The following is a 16,704-nucleotide window of genomic DNA, read 5'->3' on the forward strand; positions in this document are numbered from 1 at the left end:
TGCCCAATAATAATTTGATATAAACATTAAAATAATGTACATTATTACCTATTAAAGGCTATACCAAAAATAGTTATTATTATTCAAAAGAGGAACCCAGGACCACTAGAATGTCAGAGCCAAGAGGACAGTATCTAAATCTATCAGAGGTTGGAGTATATTTGGAGAAAGGAGTCCATTATTAGCGTCTCTCATATCCCATTATTTCTATGTTTAAGGACACCCCATGTCAGAAGCACACACATCTGGAGTTTGGGGTGGAAATGGACTGAATTTAGCCTTCAACCAGGGTAAGTGGATGCCAAGAGTACCTTCCCAGTGTACTTCTGAAACATTCCTTTTTGCCCATCACAGAGATGGAGGCCTACGTCCATCAGAAGACCGCATTTGAAAGATCAGCATGCAAAACGTCATCTGTCACACTCAACTTTAGCGAGGCCAGAGCTTGTGCTGGCAGTTCTGGCTAGCTGTGTAATTCAATTTTTCCAAGGGAACTGGAGCCTGGCCCGCACAAGCATGACACCCATGCTGCATTTCACAGAAGGCGGTTTGGCCACAATAAATAAACCCACACTGGGAAAAAACAGAATCATTGAGATGGATATTTTAGGTCCTTTCTGGCAGAGATTTTCTTCACTAAAATCTTTGTGTTCAAATCTAAATAGGAAGCAGGTACTATTGCCAAAGAGTTTTCCCAAGAATTAGTCTTAGAGGATGAGGTGTCAATATATTAGTAAATTCCAAACCCTCAAGCAAAATCTTCAGAAGTCTCTGTTCACCGAACTGACAGAAGAGCCTTGGAAACCACCCCTTGTTCAGGTGGCAACTTGGGCAGGAATAATGCCCTCCAGGGAAGCAAAGGTATACAAAATTTATTAAAATATCAAGTCACATTTGGAGAGAGGTATGGAAGTACATTTATTCAATGTTAGTACCAGTCTGTGAGTATAAGTTTCTCTCCTGCTTCCTGTAGAAACAACATCTGCTCTTACATTCAACCCAAGCCACCTCTGATATTTATCGCATTTGCTGAATGCTGAAAGGATCTGAAATGTTAAACCTCTTGATCTGTTGGCACTCGGATTTCTGTGAAAAGATGAGCTACATAATAGCACAAACTGGAGAAATATCATGTACCCAAAATCCCCAATCATAGTGGAATTCTTTTTTAATACACAACTCTAGAAGTTGTAAAAATAGATCCAACCTTTATCTTATAATTTTCTTCTCATTCTTCCTCAACATGTGTAGCTCCATTTCTTTAAATAAGTAAAGTACATTCAAGGTCATCCAGTCTGGACTTAAGCCAGTCACTTCTCCAAAACCAGTTAAATGCATGAAAGTCAAAGCATGTGTTTGGTCTCATTAAGCTCACAATATCCTTAGGAGAGGAACAGAGAATTTGGTATATTATCCACTGTTAATGAAGGATGCATTGCTTGCATTTAGGTGGGATCTATGGTTTATTTTTATCCAGTGCTCAAGCTGCTTGATTCTCATTGAAATGCGAGGCTGGCAGTGACTCAGCAGCAACCAGAAAACAAGGGTAGACAAGTGCTTCACACGAGCTGGGCATCTGGGAAAGAAAAGTAGTTAAAAAGAGAAAAGGACAGGTTTGGTTTTTATGATTTAAAGATGCCTCCTTTAAAGGAGTGATAAACATAAGAAGATGCCTAGAAACATTATAAGCAAAGAAGATGGAAAGGACTTGAATAAATGTCTAGGCAAGGTTTCAAGAGAAGTCAAGTACTAAGATTAGCTACTTGGCAGAGAACAGAGGGTCCCATCTCCAGAGGCTGAAATGGCAAGTAAGAGCGGTGGCATTCCTCTTTCTTTTTTCCTCCTCCTTGTTTCATATTTATTAAGCACTCTATGTATTCATGATACTGTCTGGCTTGCAAGGCAGTGGGGGAAATATTTGAGAAATTTTGAGAAACCAATCAAGAGTCTGGACTAATCAAAAAGCCAGATCTCTAACTCATCAAGGGACTAGGGTTTCCAGAGAATGCAATTAAGACAACTAGCTGATTCCATCTGTGACGGCCCCATTTACCTTGGGAAATTTCTTCTGATTTAATCCAGGTACATTTCTTCAGTCCTGGTAGAACACAATGGATGATTTAAATCATCTTCTCTTCAACCAGACCCTGGGATCCTTCACAGGAGGAAAAACTCAAGTCTTTCTTCCCTGCTGTTTTAGGGTTGAGTTCATACCTAACAAATGTTTGGTGAATATATGAATATATATTAACGCATACATTACTAAACCTCTTTGCTGTACACCTGAAATTAACATAACATTGTAAATCAACTATATACTTCAATAAAAAAGCAAACAGAAAATTAAATAAATGATTGAATAAAAAATACATTTTCTTACCTTAAATACATCTGCTACGGCTAACTGCCTGAGGATAAAGTGAGTATACACTCTCTGCAGTATGCCATTATTATTATTATTATTATTGACAATTCTCCCTCAAAATACACTCCAAAGTGTGGTCACATAGCAATAACCTTAAATTTTTTTAACCCCTATTTAAGCTATTCATATCATATTCTGTTATTTTCTTCACACGCACACAGAACGGAACTGGTTCCTCAGCCAACATTCTACACTCTATTTTATGAAGGTCAATGCTTGTAGTTAATCATCTTTTCCAGCAGCTAACTTTGAAAATATATGTCCTTCCTCCCTCAGGAAGGATACTAGAGGTTAAAGGTCTCTGTCTTGGGACAGCTGGAGTTCCTGACTTTGGGGAATAAGAACTTTTAAGAATCTGAAGTGCCCACAGCTACAAGCTGTGGGTTCCCTGCCATGGGCGGTTGCTCTCGGAGGCAGGACGTCTGCTGGATAGCGCCTTAGAAGAAACTGAGCATCTCGATTTTGTTTGTTTGTTTTGGGGGTTTTTCTTTGGCTGCACCACTCAGCGTGTGGGATCTTATTTCCCTGACCAGGGATCAAACTCTCGTCCCTCCATTGGACGCAGAGTCTTCCCCACTGAACCGCCAGGGACATCCCAGCATGCCAGTTCAGATGCACTTACCTTCTCCTGCACCTGAAATTCTAAAACTTCCTGATTTCCCACTGGAAACAGAAGTTGTTGCTAGCCCTGTGAAGTAGTTTGGGGACTGCTAAATAATTCACGCGAGGGCAAAAAAGAGGTCCAGAGTGTGGGCTTCTCCGAACAGCAATTTTATTACTGATCCCCTCACAGGAGTTTTCACAGGTTTTAATATTCTAGCCAAGAGAGCCATAGCTCTCTGCAGAAATCCTTAGGTTTCCCAGAAGTGGCCCTTTCGTTAATAACCCAAGGTCCTTTAACTTGTCACTAGTCTTCCCCGGGCTCAACATGCTTCAGGCTTTCTTGTGGATGACCTTTTCCCCCATGAAAGGTGGCTCAGCCTACCGGGGTCAGCTAACCACAGGCCAGTGAGAGACAGCCAGGAAGACATCCGGCAGACTGACTGGACCGCTCTGACTCTGCCACTGGGGATCTCCCGAAGATGCAAACACAGCTTAACGTCCCTTTCAGTCCTGCCTAGACGATAGGAAACAGTGACTGCTGTCAAAGAGCCCTGGACGCAGCCCACTGAGCCGCACTCAAACGGTCCGCTCCGTACGAGGGCTGCTCCCCCACTGTCAAGTCAGGGTGGAGACCCTGAGCCCTCGCTTGGCAGCGGCCGGAGCCAAAGGGGAGTTTGGGTGACTCCAGGGGCCCGGGGAGTACGACCAAACAACGCTGCTCACCAGCTGTCTCTTTGTTCCAACTTCACCACAACACTCTCTCTCTGCGTGATTTCATTTTCACTGGTGGAGATTCTCAGCTAGCAAATACCATGGAGCCTCCACAGCACTGAGTTCTGCCTTCGCCGTCAGGGGAAGCGCGCAGCCTTGCCGCAGAGGCTGGACAGGGGTCTAGCCAGCGAGCACGCATCATGAGTCCTTCCCGCGGTACTGATGGGAAATGGCCAAGAACGGGGTGCAGGGTGGAGCGGAGCCAGGCACGGTCAAGATGAACGTTCTGCTGTGTACTTCAGACACGGAAACAGGGACAGAGTTAGAAGCTGCTTATTCGATCCCCACACTTTTAGAGAGAGGAGCTTCAGGATACTTTCAGAGAAAACAAAGACGAAATGAAAAACAGAGCCCCTTTTCTTCAAGTGGCTCAAACAAGAGAGGACTTCCATGGTACCTGGGGACAAGCTGAAGGTGGAAGAAGCGAGGTGTTAGATGTGCCACGGATCAGCGCTGAGTCCTCCCTGAACCAGAGGAGAGAGACCACCCCTGAGCTCCTCTTAAAGGACTCGGCTCCTGTCCGTCTTTGGCCACACCCCTCCCGTGGAGTGATGAGTCCTTCAGACCAAGAAAATGTGCCCAACTGGAGCCTGTTACTGCCTCCCTTTCAATTCCCCGGAATTTCCTGTCTAATTGGCCCCAAGCCTGGTTCCAGGGTATGCGGGCATCTCTCTTCCTTCTCTTTCCTCCTAAGGATCATTAAACACCTCCAACCAGAACACACCAACCTCAGGCTCAAGAGAACCAAGGCAGGGCTTGGACAGAGCTTGTGTGGGCTCAAGCACCTGCTTACACGAGCATAAAGCGTGTGATGGCGTCTGTAGGGCCGAGGGTGGGGCGAGAGGGGACACTTCGCCTCCTGCTCTCCCACCCGTTTCCCTCACCACTTTCTGCAGTGGAATGCCAAGGAATCTGGGAATTTTAATTTATAATTTTTTTATATTGGCTGTGCCGGGTCTTCATTGGGACGAGCAGGTTTCCGTTTCCGATAGCAGGCTTTCCCTTAGCTGTAGCCCACGGGCTTCTCACTGCAGCCTTCGGGCTTAGCTGCCCCGCAGCACATGGATCCTAGTTCCCAGACCAGGGACTGAACCCGCGTCCCCTGCATTAGAAGGTGGATTCTTCACCACTGGACCACCAGGGCAGTCCCTGATAATTTTAAATATGATCCAGCAAAGGAGATGGCCACATCGATTTTATTTGATTTTAAAAATCTGTTTGAAAATGCTAAAATATTTAGACCTGTAGCATGTGGCTCTTAGCTTGTATTCATGCCCAGGGCTCTGAAAATCTTACTATTAGGAGCAGGCCTGTTTCTGACACACCCCTCACTCACAAACTGCTTCTTGGGAGGGCAAGGGAAAGAAAAAGGAAGCACTATTTGGGAGGTGGGCAATGAGGCTTCTGGGAGGCTGAGTAGGAGGTACCACAAGCTACTAAAACAAAGGGAGAAGCTGAGGGAAATTAAAACCACCAGCAAGAAATCAAAATAGAGCACGTTCCCCCCTCAGAAGCTCCAAATATTACACGCACTCCGGCAAGAGAGTGTCAATCTGTACCAGAAAGGAGGAAAAGAGTCGTTTCTCCTGCTTCTGCCTCTGTGATTCCGAAGTCCTTTGAAATCACGAACAGGAAAGGGCAGGGGAAGCATCCATCATCTTCCGCTTCAAGCCCTGACCCCTGCTCCATCTCAGAGCAAACGCCCGGGTGTAAGAAAATCGTGTCCAGGATGCTCCTGGCATCCACGAAGACTTCACTTTCCAGCGCGGGGGAGGGTCCCAGCCCCGGTAGGGGAGGATCCCACTTGCCTCTCAGCCAAAAGAACCAAAACGTAAAACAGAAGCAGTATCGTAACAAATTCAAAAAAGACTTTAAAAAGGTTCAGAAAACCAAAAGTTCTCATTCTCCTGTTCGTGAAACAACTTCAAACTATCCATTTATTTCAATAAAAATTGTATGCTCACTGTCAGGATCAGAACATGGTCGTCCGGGGGAAGGAGGGGGTGGGGCGGAGTTGAGCGTGGACCTGACACGCACACTGCGTGTGTGACACCGACAGCGAGCGGGACGCAGGCGCGCAGCGCGGGGCTCCCGGGGCGCTCGGTGAGGACCCAGGGGGCGGGGCGAGGCCGAGGGGGCGGGGCCTAGGGGGCGGGGCATGTGTGTATCCAGGGCTGATGCAGGCGCTGAGCAGAAACCAACAGAACACCGTAGAGCAATTATCCTCAAAGACAGAAAAGCCAGAGAAAAGAATGCAGCCGCAAATTCTCTGAGAAGTCTGGGCCACCACACCGTCTGGAGAGGGCGGACGTGGCAGATACACAGACAGGGGCGGAAGGGCCGGCAGCACACCAGGCCGCGCCGGCCAAGTGACTGTGGATCGCTCGGGGGAACCCGGGCCTCCTGCATTGCAGACAGACACGTCACCAGCTGAGCCACCTGGGAATTAAGGCCGCACCCGCTGAGCAATTTCAGTTCCCCGTAGTGTGCCGTGCCCAGAAGAGCCCCAGACGTGTCATAAGACTGTGGACAAATACCCGTGTTCCCTTTGGGGTGCCCGGCGCTAAGTGTATTAGACCTTGCCTGGCACCCAAAGAAAGAGAAAACTTTGAAGTTTTCCTTCAAAGCACCCAGAGAAAACGCAAAGCTTTCCTTTCTTCCCAGCTCCCTATTTGACCCCTGTTCGAGGACTTAGCAGAGAAGGCAATGGCACCCCACTCCATTACTCTTACCTGGGAAATCCCATGGACCGAGGAGCCTGGTAGGCTACAGTCCATGGGGTTGCTAAGAGTTCGACACGACTGAGCGACTTCACTTTCACTTTTTACTTTCATGCACTGGAGAAGGAAATGGCAACCCACTCCAGTGTTCTTGCCTGGAGAATCCCAGGGACGGGAGCCTGGTGGACTGCCGTCTACGGGGTTGCACAGAGTCGGATATGACTAAAGCGACTTAGCAGCAGCAGCAGCGAGGGCCCAGCATCCTGGTTCTGATACCAGCCGGACATCAGCCGGACAGGACAGACTGAGTCTTTCTCAGCATAAGCCTAAGACACGGCCAATCAGGATAGACCGAGTCTTTGTCAGCATAAGACACAGCCAATCAGCATCAAACCCTCTTGACTCCCTGACCCTGTGACCTCATTCTGACAACTTTCTTTTCCTTACACCTTGGATCTGCGTGCGTCTCCTGCTCCTATCTGCTGCAAGTGAATCCAATTTCACGGAGACTCCTCGGGTCAGGTCACACGACAGGCTTTCCTGCCTGCCTGCCCACTGCCACCCCCAGCCATTCTGAACAGGGTTACGACAAGAAGGGTGAGAGATACACCCAAGTGCTATGAAGGGCATCACCAGGAGCTTTTCCAAACCCAGACTCTGAAAATATACCGAAGTGAATATCTTCTCTGCTAGGCGAAGTAAAGAAGTCCCTACCGCTTTGGCAGGACATTGGGAGTAATCAGAGAGTGATGCTGCCTAGTCCTGGGAAGGTTCCCCAGGGACTCAGCCGTAAAGCGCCCGCCAGTGCAGGAGATGCGGGTCCCAGCCCTGGGTCGGAACGATCCCCTGGAGGAGCAAATGGCACCCCACTCCAGTGTTCTTGCCGGAAAACTCTTATGGACAGAGGAGCCTGGTGGGCTACAGTCCACGGGGTGGCAAAGAGTCCAGTGACTGAGCACACAAACCGGCAATCACAGGTACCCATGATGCTACGTCAGGACTGGGGGATAGAATATATCATATTTATTTAGTGAGAAGGAGGGTGACCAACTTCCTCACGCCCCATAGAAGCCTCAAGCTATCACCATCAAGGATTTTCCAAGAACCTCTATTTGCTGCACTAAATTCAGGCCATAACGTCAGAGACTTGATTCAGACATGACTAAAAATTTTCTGACGTTATGAAGGGATTTAAATACTTGGGTATATTCCTGAGGCAGTTTTGGGCAGCTTCCCTGTTTTTCAGTTTTTATAAACTGATTAAACTTTTCAGAGGATGCTATTAATATATCAGTGGTTTCCTAGCTAAGTTCCAGAAAACTCTAGAGTGTCATGGAATCCCAGACTTCTATAAAGTATGCTTTAAAGGGCAACACAAATATTTGGTTAAGATTTAATTTTTCAGTGACAACTTACCTTTGATTATTTTTTAAACAGTAATAAAAAGGGGTACTCATGGATTTCAATGTGTATTTTATGAAACTTTGACAAATGGGTGCACACTAAGGTTTGGACTTCTGCTGCGAGGTTAATTCATGTTTCTAAGGGCCTTGAAATCAAGCTTCTCCTGCAGCACGTATCAGCTAATTGCAGTGGCATGTGTTGAACACTGATGATGGGTCACCAGATGCTTATCTGTGTGAGCCGTGCTCTGCCCATCATCAGGGTCAAAACGAGATGCTGAGGTGCACATAAAGCTGCAAGTGCCACGTGTGACTTCCAGTGAAAGAGGACTGTCTGCCAAGACAGCCTTATTACTTCAACTGGTTGCCTTCTTAATAAGTACATACGCAAAGCTACACCACAAGTATAACCCTACTGTCACTTGTGGATATTCTGTGTGCTTAGTCCTCAGTTGGGTCAGACTCTTTGTGACCCCATGGACCGTAGCCCACCAGGCTCCTCTGGTAAGAATACTAGAGCGGGCTGCCATTTCCTTCTCCAGGGGATCTTCCTGACTTGGGAATCACACCCAGGTCTCCCACATTGCAGGTGGATTCTTTACTATCTGAGTCACTAGGGAAGCCCTGTTGAAATTCTATATAGATTTTTTGAGAAAAAATAATAAGTCATGGTTAAAAAAAAAGTTTGAGGGACTTCCCTGGTAGTGCAGTGGTTGACTCTGCAGTTCCAATGTGGGGGTGCAGGTTTGATCCCTGATCAGGGAAATAAGCCATAAAAAAATTTTAATTTTAAAAATCTTGAAAACACTGCTTTAGATAGATGTGGGAGTAACTTCAAAAAGTCCCTTCCAATATGATTCTTTTATAACACACTTGTTCCATCTATATCAAAGAATTATTTCATATGGAAGAATATTCATATCATTATGTTGTTAAACAAAGTTCAAATGAGCTCTATACAGCACAATAGTATATATATATATATATATATATATATATATATATACACTCACATGCACATTACATGTTATACATGCTGATAGAAGACTTAAATTGTACATGCCAATGTTACAAATCTATGCAGAAAGGCAACTGAAATTATTTTTAGAAAGCAAAGCAAAGGCATTTCCTCAGTGTTAGAAGGATGGATGTGATTGGCATTACTTCCAAATGCAGAGAGTAAATAAATGTGAGAGACGAGTCTGGGATTTGCTAAGCCTGCTCTGTGAATCCTTTCATTCACTCCTAGTTGGTTGATTAGGAAAGAGGCACCACACAGCTCATGTCACATGCTCGAGCTTAGACACAGAGGCCACTGGGTCAAGTTCCAATTCTGCTCCCTCAAAAGCTGTGTATCTTTGGCCTCTCTCTGTACATCTTCCTCTCTGGCCTCCCTCCCTGTATCTTTGACCTCTCTCAACTTCAAAACTTCCCATCAACACAATAAAGATAATAAGTTCCCAGCAGGACTACCATAAAGGAAATGAAATAGGCGTACAGCTGTGGAACCACGTCTAGCTCATACTGAACGTCCAATACATGGCAGCTACTGTTCTTCCTAAGCACCTGCCACAAGGTGCTTCCAGTCTCACAGAAAGACAGCAGACATGAAAACAAATAATGATGCAATGGGCTTCCCAAGTGGCTTGGTGGTAAAGAATTTGTCTACCAATGCAGGAAACATGGGTTTGATCCCTGGGTCGGGAAGACCCCCTAGGGAGGAAACAGCAGCCCTCTCCACTATTCTTGCCTGGGAAATCCCACAGAGGAGCCTGGCGGGCTACAGTCCATGGGACCGCAAGAGCTGGACACAACTTAGCGACTCAACAACAACAACAAATGATGCCACACCCCCTCATCACTGCCGCAGAGGTGTGACTTGTGTGTCTCGGGAACTCGGGCAGGACGCGTGATGGAGCGTGAGTCAGGGAGTCTCAAACTCGTGCTCACTCACCATGCAGGAAGGAGACTAGTTCAGGCTCTGCCAAGACTTTTTGGGCCCCTGAAGCTGGAAAGGAAACCAACAGAGAACAGCAGAGAGAAAAAAAGGCTTTGGACATTCATCAGCCTTTATGCTGCAGCTTCAGCCTGGGTCCCCTGCAGAGCCCCCCTATGGCGGGGCACCAGACAACACGTGTGTGGGTCACATGGCCAGTCAGAGCTCTTGGACACAGGAGTGTCTTGGACACAGGAGTGACTCAGAGTGCCAGCCATGGACCCAGGCCTGCCTACTTCGATGAGCTCTGGCTGGCACACATCGTTACATCCCTGCAGTGCTGCTAGGAAACATGGAGCCCCCTGCTCAGTCCAGCGGACCCGGGCCTGCCTACTTCGATGAGCTCTGGCTGGTACACATCTTTACATCCCTGCACCGCTGCTAGGAAACATGGAGTCCCCTGCTCAGTCCAGCGGACCCGGGCCTGCTTGCTTTGATGAGTTCTGGCTGGTACACATCTTTACATCCCTGCACCGCTGCTAGGAAACATGGAGTCCCCTGCTCAGTCCAGCGGACCCGGGCCTGCTTGCTTTGATGAGTTCTGGCTGGTACACATCTTTACATCCCTGCACCGCTGCTAGGAAACATGGAGTCCCCTGCTCAGTCCAGCGGACCGGGGCCTGCTTACTTCAATGAGCTCTGGCTGGTATACATTGTTACATTCCTGCACCACTGCTAGGAAACATGGAGTCCCCTGCTCAGCCCAGTGTGCGTGCCGTGTGACTCTCAGATTAAAGCTCTCCCCAACAAGCTGAACTCTCAACACATATCACACTCCAGCTTCCAAACGCTGAGCCTTATTTTCAGGAGCGATTCCCTTCTAGGAAACATGGAATAGGGAAAAGGGTCATCTGATGGAAAGAAAGCACTAGATTTTAAAGCTATGGCTGTAAATTAGTTCACAGTATCTTTTATGATCTCTAACTTGATATAAGGTTTGAACTTTGGAAACCACTCTTCTTGGCCTTTTTCTGTTTTGAGGAAATGGAAAGCAGATTAAAGAAGGTAAGGCCCCCAAACAAGATGGTATCAGCTAGAGAGGGAGAACAGAGAAGGCAATGGCACCCCACTCCAGTACTCTTGCCTGGAAAATCCCATGGACGGAGGAGCCTGGTAGGCTGCAGTCCATGGGGTCACTAAGAGTCAGGCATGACTGAGCGACTTCACTTTCACTTTTCACTTTCATGCATTGGAGAAGAAAATGGCAACCCACTCCAGTGTTCTTGCCTGGAGAATCCCAGGGACGGGGGAGCCTGGTGGGCTGCCGTCTATGGGGTCGCAGAGAGTCGGACACGACTGAAGTGACTTAGCAGCAAAGAGGGAGAAAGGCAGGGATGGCAGAACCACACAGCTGAGTGAGGAAGACAGTGGGCAGACAGACCCGGGGAGGAGGAGAAACGCAAGGAGACCAGGGGCCACTGAACACAGCGGGACGAGACCGGGGGCCACTGAACACGCGGGACGAGGAGCGCAGGGCAGGGAGCAAGTGAACCCTCGCGAGGCGCCGGGGCGGAGAAGGGGGGCCGGTGATTAAGGGTCGGACGCCGTGGCAGCTGCTAACGGGGCTCCACGGCCCTCCCTGTGGCCCCTCTGACTGGTACCACAGCTGACCTCACTCCCTGTGGCAGACAGTTCTTTAGACACCGAGAGCCTTTCATCTTAAGGCTTTTCAACTCCTCTGCCTCAGAACTTTCTCCAAATCTGCAGAAGGCATTCACGCAGCCCAGCCTGGAGGAGTGAATGAGGGGGGGAAGCGAGAGGGAAGGTGGGGGCGGGAGGAACTGGCGGGCGATGCTGCAGCCTGCAGACCTCTGCGGGGGCTTATCCTGGGTGCATTCGGAACAGTTTCTGCGCGGGCCCCCAGTGAGGTTAAGCCCCAGTTGTCCAAAGCGGCAACGACCTCAGTGTTTCAATCTGTGCTCTTCATGGACTCCCATTCTTTCCTGTATCAACCTCTCTGCCCCCAGCCCAGCTTATTGAGATCATCTCCCAAGCAGTTCGCTGCACCGAAGTCCTTGTCTCAGACTCTGCTTTCAGGGGCCCCCAAACGGAAAGAGGACTGAAGGAAGGAAGTTGGTGGTGGCGGCTGCAGCAAAGGAAGAGCCGCTGTCATGCTCATGAAGTTGTCAACAATACACGATATTCGTCACAGTAAATAGGCTGAAAGGAAACTAAAGACGTGATCTAGTCTGCCTTTTTACCTTAAGACAGGTGCCTCACCAATCTCAGGCAGGTGAGACTTTCTTAGGAGTTGCTATGTGAAATCCTGCAATATCATTAACCATCAATTAAGTTAATCATTATTATCAACACTGATAATGAATTACATCACTAGTACCAAAAGCGTTTAAAAAAAAAGGTGTGACTGTTGACTTGTTACAAACCAATCCAATCAACCTGACCAACCTGCGGAGGGTGGTCAGCATCTCCTCCCACTGAAACTACGCACCATGACCCTCCGCCTTCCCACCACAAGAAGGCTTCTGTGTCCACCACATATTGAACTTGAACCAAAGTCTTCCCTGCTCACTGGTGCAGCTTAACCAGAGCTATTAGGCTTATCCTTACTTATATGTCCTGTGTTCATTTCGTTTTGAAAATCTGTTTTTTAGCACTTACATTTCTTTTTTTAATTCTTGTTTTATATTGGAGCATACTTGATCAACAATGTTGTCTTAGTTTCAGGTGAACAGCAAAGTGACTCAGTTACACATATACATGCACTTTCTTTTTCTTTTCAAATTCTTTTCCCATTTAGGTTATCATGCTCAAAAGTTACATTTCTTTAAAAATCATCGGCTATCACTAAATAAGCTCAATATTATTTTAGCCCTCAGATGCTCTCTTCTCTAGTTTCTTAGATGTCCTCAGAGATACCGTTGATGACTGAATGTAAATTTTATTGGATAAGGATTTGATTTGTTGCTCTGTAAAGAACCATATATTCCAAGAGCAAAGCTATGTTCGTCATTAAATCACCCTTTGTGGATTAAACTCCTCTTTCAACTTTGATATCAACATGTAATTCCCAGAATTATTCAAATGGCTAAATACATTTCTGAATATATTTCTGATACCATGTAAGATGAGGGTGGACATTTTGAAATAGACTCATATTTAAACAGTCATTACAGGGAAAATCACTCTTAAGCAGAAAGATAACAGCTTCATCTGATCTGTTTTTTCATGGTACATAAGGGAAAAAAATATGTGTTCTGAGAGGGAAAATTAGAGCCATTATCTGGACTATTTGTGAAAGTGCTGTGGAGTAAAGAAAGCTATTAAAGACCCACAATGTACAGCTTGCATGTAGCTGGTTGTAATCAACAATGAACTGCCACAGTGTCTGGAAGAGGAATCCTGGCAACGTGGAACAGTGGTGGTAATTAAAGAGTCATAAAAACCTGAAACTGGAAGGCTGACAAAACAGCATCCAGGCATTCCTAGCACTAAAAGTCTAATAGTCAATCTGCAGCACTTCTCTTCAGCTTAAATAATATTTTCCAGAATTCTCAGGCAATACTTTTCTCCCTTTCTTTTTGCGTTATGCTGCAGGAACTGCATGGTGCCTGCCGTGATCAAGAGATGAAGGGCATGATGGTTCTCCCGAATGGAGGGCTGGAAGATGAGAGAGGCAGAGATCAGAAAAGGCACCTCTGTACAAGCCCTTACCTGCTGACCAAGGAGGTAAAGAACACAGCACTTCTGACGTGTGGGCTCAAGGTGTGCCTCATCTTGTCATTGCTTTTTGCAACAGCTTAACGAGGGATGTAAATCTACATAAAATGGGAGGATGTGAGCGGAGAACTGGGCTGAGATGTAACAAGTTCATTCTCCCCTGTGAGGTCCACTGGCCATGCCCACAGGTGTGAAGCCATCAGAGCCAGACGAGGAGTGGGTGGGCACGTGAGGAGGCGCCACGTTGGTTTCAGGCAACCCAGAGTTCAAGTCCTGAGGCATCACTCACCCAAGGGGTGACTGCGCAAAAACTGTTTTTCTTTGCTGTTCAGTTTCTAGTCTGAAAAGCACCAGGAATGATCTTACACGGTTGCTAAGAGCCTTTAATGTGATCGTGCGTGCAAAATGCTTCCCCGGTGTCTCAATCGATGAAGAGTCTGCCTGCAGTGCCGGAGACCTGGGTGGGGAAAAGCCCCTGGAGAAGGGCATGGCAACCCACTCCAGTATTCTTGCCTGGAGAATTCCATGGACAGAGGAGCCTGGTGGGCTACAGTTGATGGGGTCACAAAGAGTTGGACACGATTAAGTGACTAACTTTAACTTTATGCAAAGTGCTTTGTACAATGCCTGGCACAGAGTAATACTCAGTAAATGCTGCCCACTGCTTTCAGAGAACACAAAAACTGATGCCAGATGTTTTCACGTATGTGGCAATGAGACCCAGGCAGAACCAATACACTACAGAGGAGATTCATGACAAAGCAGAAGTTTCTACCATTCCTGTATCAAATCCACCATGTCCCCAGCACTGGGCTGGGTAGCTGCTTATGAGAATTCTGTCTGCTGATCACTGAGAAAATAAATGGCTAAAAAAGTCTGTGTGAGTTTGATTCCAAGCTCCGTAGTCTTTTAGCCTCCTACTATAACAGAGAGGAACAAATGGAGATTAGAAGCCAACCTCCTCGGCAAATCTTTCTGAGCTTTACTGCAGAATGGTATTATTACCTCCCAGGAAAATATTCTCCCTGCTTCTTGCTCATTGCCTTTGTGGATTAATTTATTAAACAAAATATGTATTATCTGACCCTTACCTGAAGGACACTGTTTCAAAGTTCTGCTTTCCAGGCAAGGTATAAAATTGTGTAAAATGCATTACTCTTTTTGGAAAAAAAATACACAAATACTTAAGTGCTTATACATGTCTAGAGAAGGGGACGACAGAGGATGAGATGGTTGGATGGCATCACTGACGTGATGGACATGAGTTTGAGTAAACTCCTGGAGTTGGTGATGGACAGGGAGGCCTGGCATGCTGCAGTCCACGTGGTGGCAAAGAGTTGGACACGACTAAGCAACCGAACTGATGTCTAGAGTATCTCTGGAATATTCTGGAACACACCAGTTGCTTCTGGGAAGGGAACTGGATGAATGAGAGGGAAGGCTGGAGGTAGGACTTCAGTAGCTGTTGAATTATGTACTCCATGCATGCATAAATTCTTGAGAATTATTTTGAAAAATAAGATTTTCCTATGTAGCTACAATTATAATCATTATCAATTATAGCTAAAAGCGCCACACTTTGCCTACATGTTCTAGGCTTGCCAAAGGTCCCCAAAGGGAAAGTTGTATCCCTTTTGGGACAGGCTGAAGGGACAAGGCAAGGACCAAACCTAACATTATCATCAACCTCCTGCAAGAGCAGAGCTACTGCTAAACAAGTCTGAGTGGAAAGCCGTTCGTTAGACCTAATCTTTCCACCAACATATTTTAAACAGAGAGTGTGGGTTCATGTCCTGGTGTCTCAACAGCCACCATGCCAGTGACTATGGCATCAGGTCTAAGTGCAAAGATGGAGGCTACAAAAGCCATCATCTCAACAAACACACTGCCGGTGTATCACTGACCCCGCAGTGACGCTCCATTCATAAGCCCCATGTTTATAAATCCAAGAATCTGTTCGAGCGAGGCTTCCCAGATGGTGCAGTGGTAAGAATCTGCCTGCCAATGCAGGAAATGTGGGTTTGATCCCCGGGTGGGGGAGATTCCTGGAAGGAGGAAATGTCAATCCACTCAAGTATTCTTGCCTGGGAAATCTCATGAACAGAGGAGCTTGGTAGGCTACAGTCCATGTGTCTCAAAGAGTCTGAGCAAACACACACATCTGTTCAACCAAACTGAGAACCTACTGTATGCTAGGAGATGTTGTAAATGATTCTAAATCATCAAGTGGTGAACTTAAAATGTTTCATTTTGCAACAAATTGTTTTAGAAATGGAAGTGGAAACATTATCCCCACATATATCTTTCAATATGTTTTATACATATTGATATATATGTATATGATATACATCTATATGTATATATCATATTGTGGTTAGGATTACTGGGATGAATTGGAATCTCAGTTCCATTGAGTTTGAGTGACTCTAGGCAACTTACTTAATATCTTAGCACCTCAATTTCATCTTCTGTAACGTGGGCATAATGACACCTATCTTTCATGGTGATTTATTTAGATTTTAAATAGTATGTCTAGAAAGACAGCTTAGCCCAATGCCTGCCATGGGGTGGCTTAATAAATAATAGCTAAGAAGAAAAGGTGCAGTTGTTTCCAGTTCAATGAATAAATCACAGTTTTATAAATCCAGGTCAAATTATACCGTTATTTTAGTTTGCTTAAGAAAAAGACTGCTTAGCTCTCCCTTTTTTTCTCTTTAAAAAAATCTACACAACCACAGCATTAAGGAACCATACATGTTCCATAAAATCAGGCAGCAGTAGCTTCTTAGTTTCAGACCCAGAGAGTGTGAGATGGGGAGTCCATGACAGAGCATTAGAAATGGATCAGGAGGACAATATTATCTTTCTGGGCGAGTTATGAAATCCTGGATGGACAAGGTTTGGAAGAGGTGACTTCTGAGACTTAAAATCCTGATTGCTTAATATTTCATTAGAGAAGTTTAGCTCCCTGGTCTTGCCAGGAGTCACAGAACATTCGTGGAGGAAAGGACTATGCAAAATCATGTCATGTTGCAAGGGCGGAAGCTGGGGTCCACTGAGGGGAGACTTGTCTTGAGCCACTGAGTGAGTGAGGACCAAACCCAGAAC

At 46.3% G+C, this 16,704-nt stretch overlaps 1 protein-coding gene across 1 annotated transcript in view; it reads right to left on the reverse strand.

Moving 5' to 3' along the window:
- SNTB1 (syntrophin beta 1) overlaps window positions 1-16,704 on the reverse strand; it is a 241,787-nt gene that overhangs the window by 153,067 nt on the left and 72,016 nt on the right. The window lies entirely within an intron of this gene.

This window comes from Odocoileus virginianus, chromosome 15 (genome assembly GCF_023699985.2).
Source record: "Odocoileus virginianus isolate 20LAN1187 ecotype Illinois chromosome 15, Ovbor_1.2, whole genome shotgun sequence".
Lineage (NCBI taxonomy): Eukaryota > Metazoa > Chordata > Mammalia > Artiodactyla > Cervidae > Odocoileus > Odocoileus virginianus.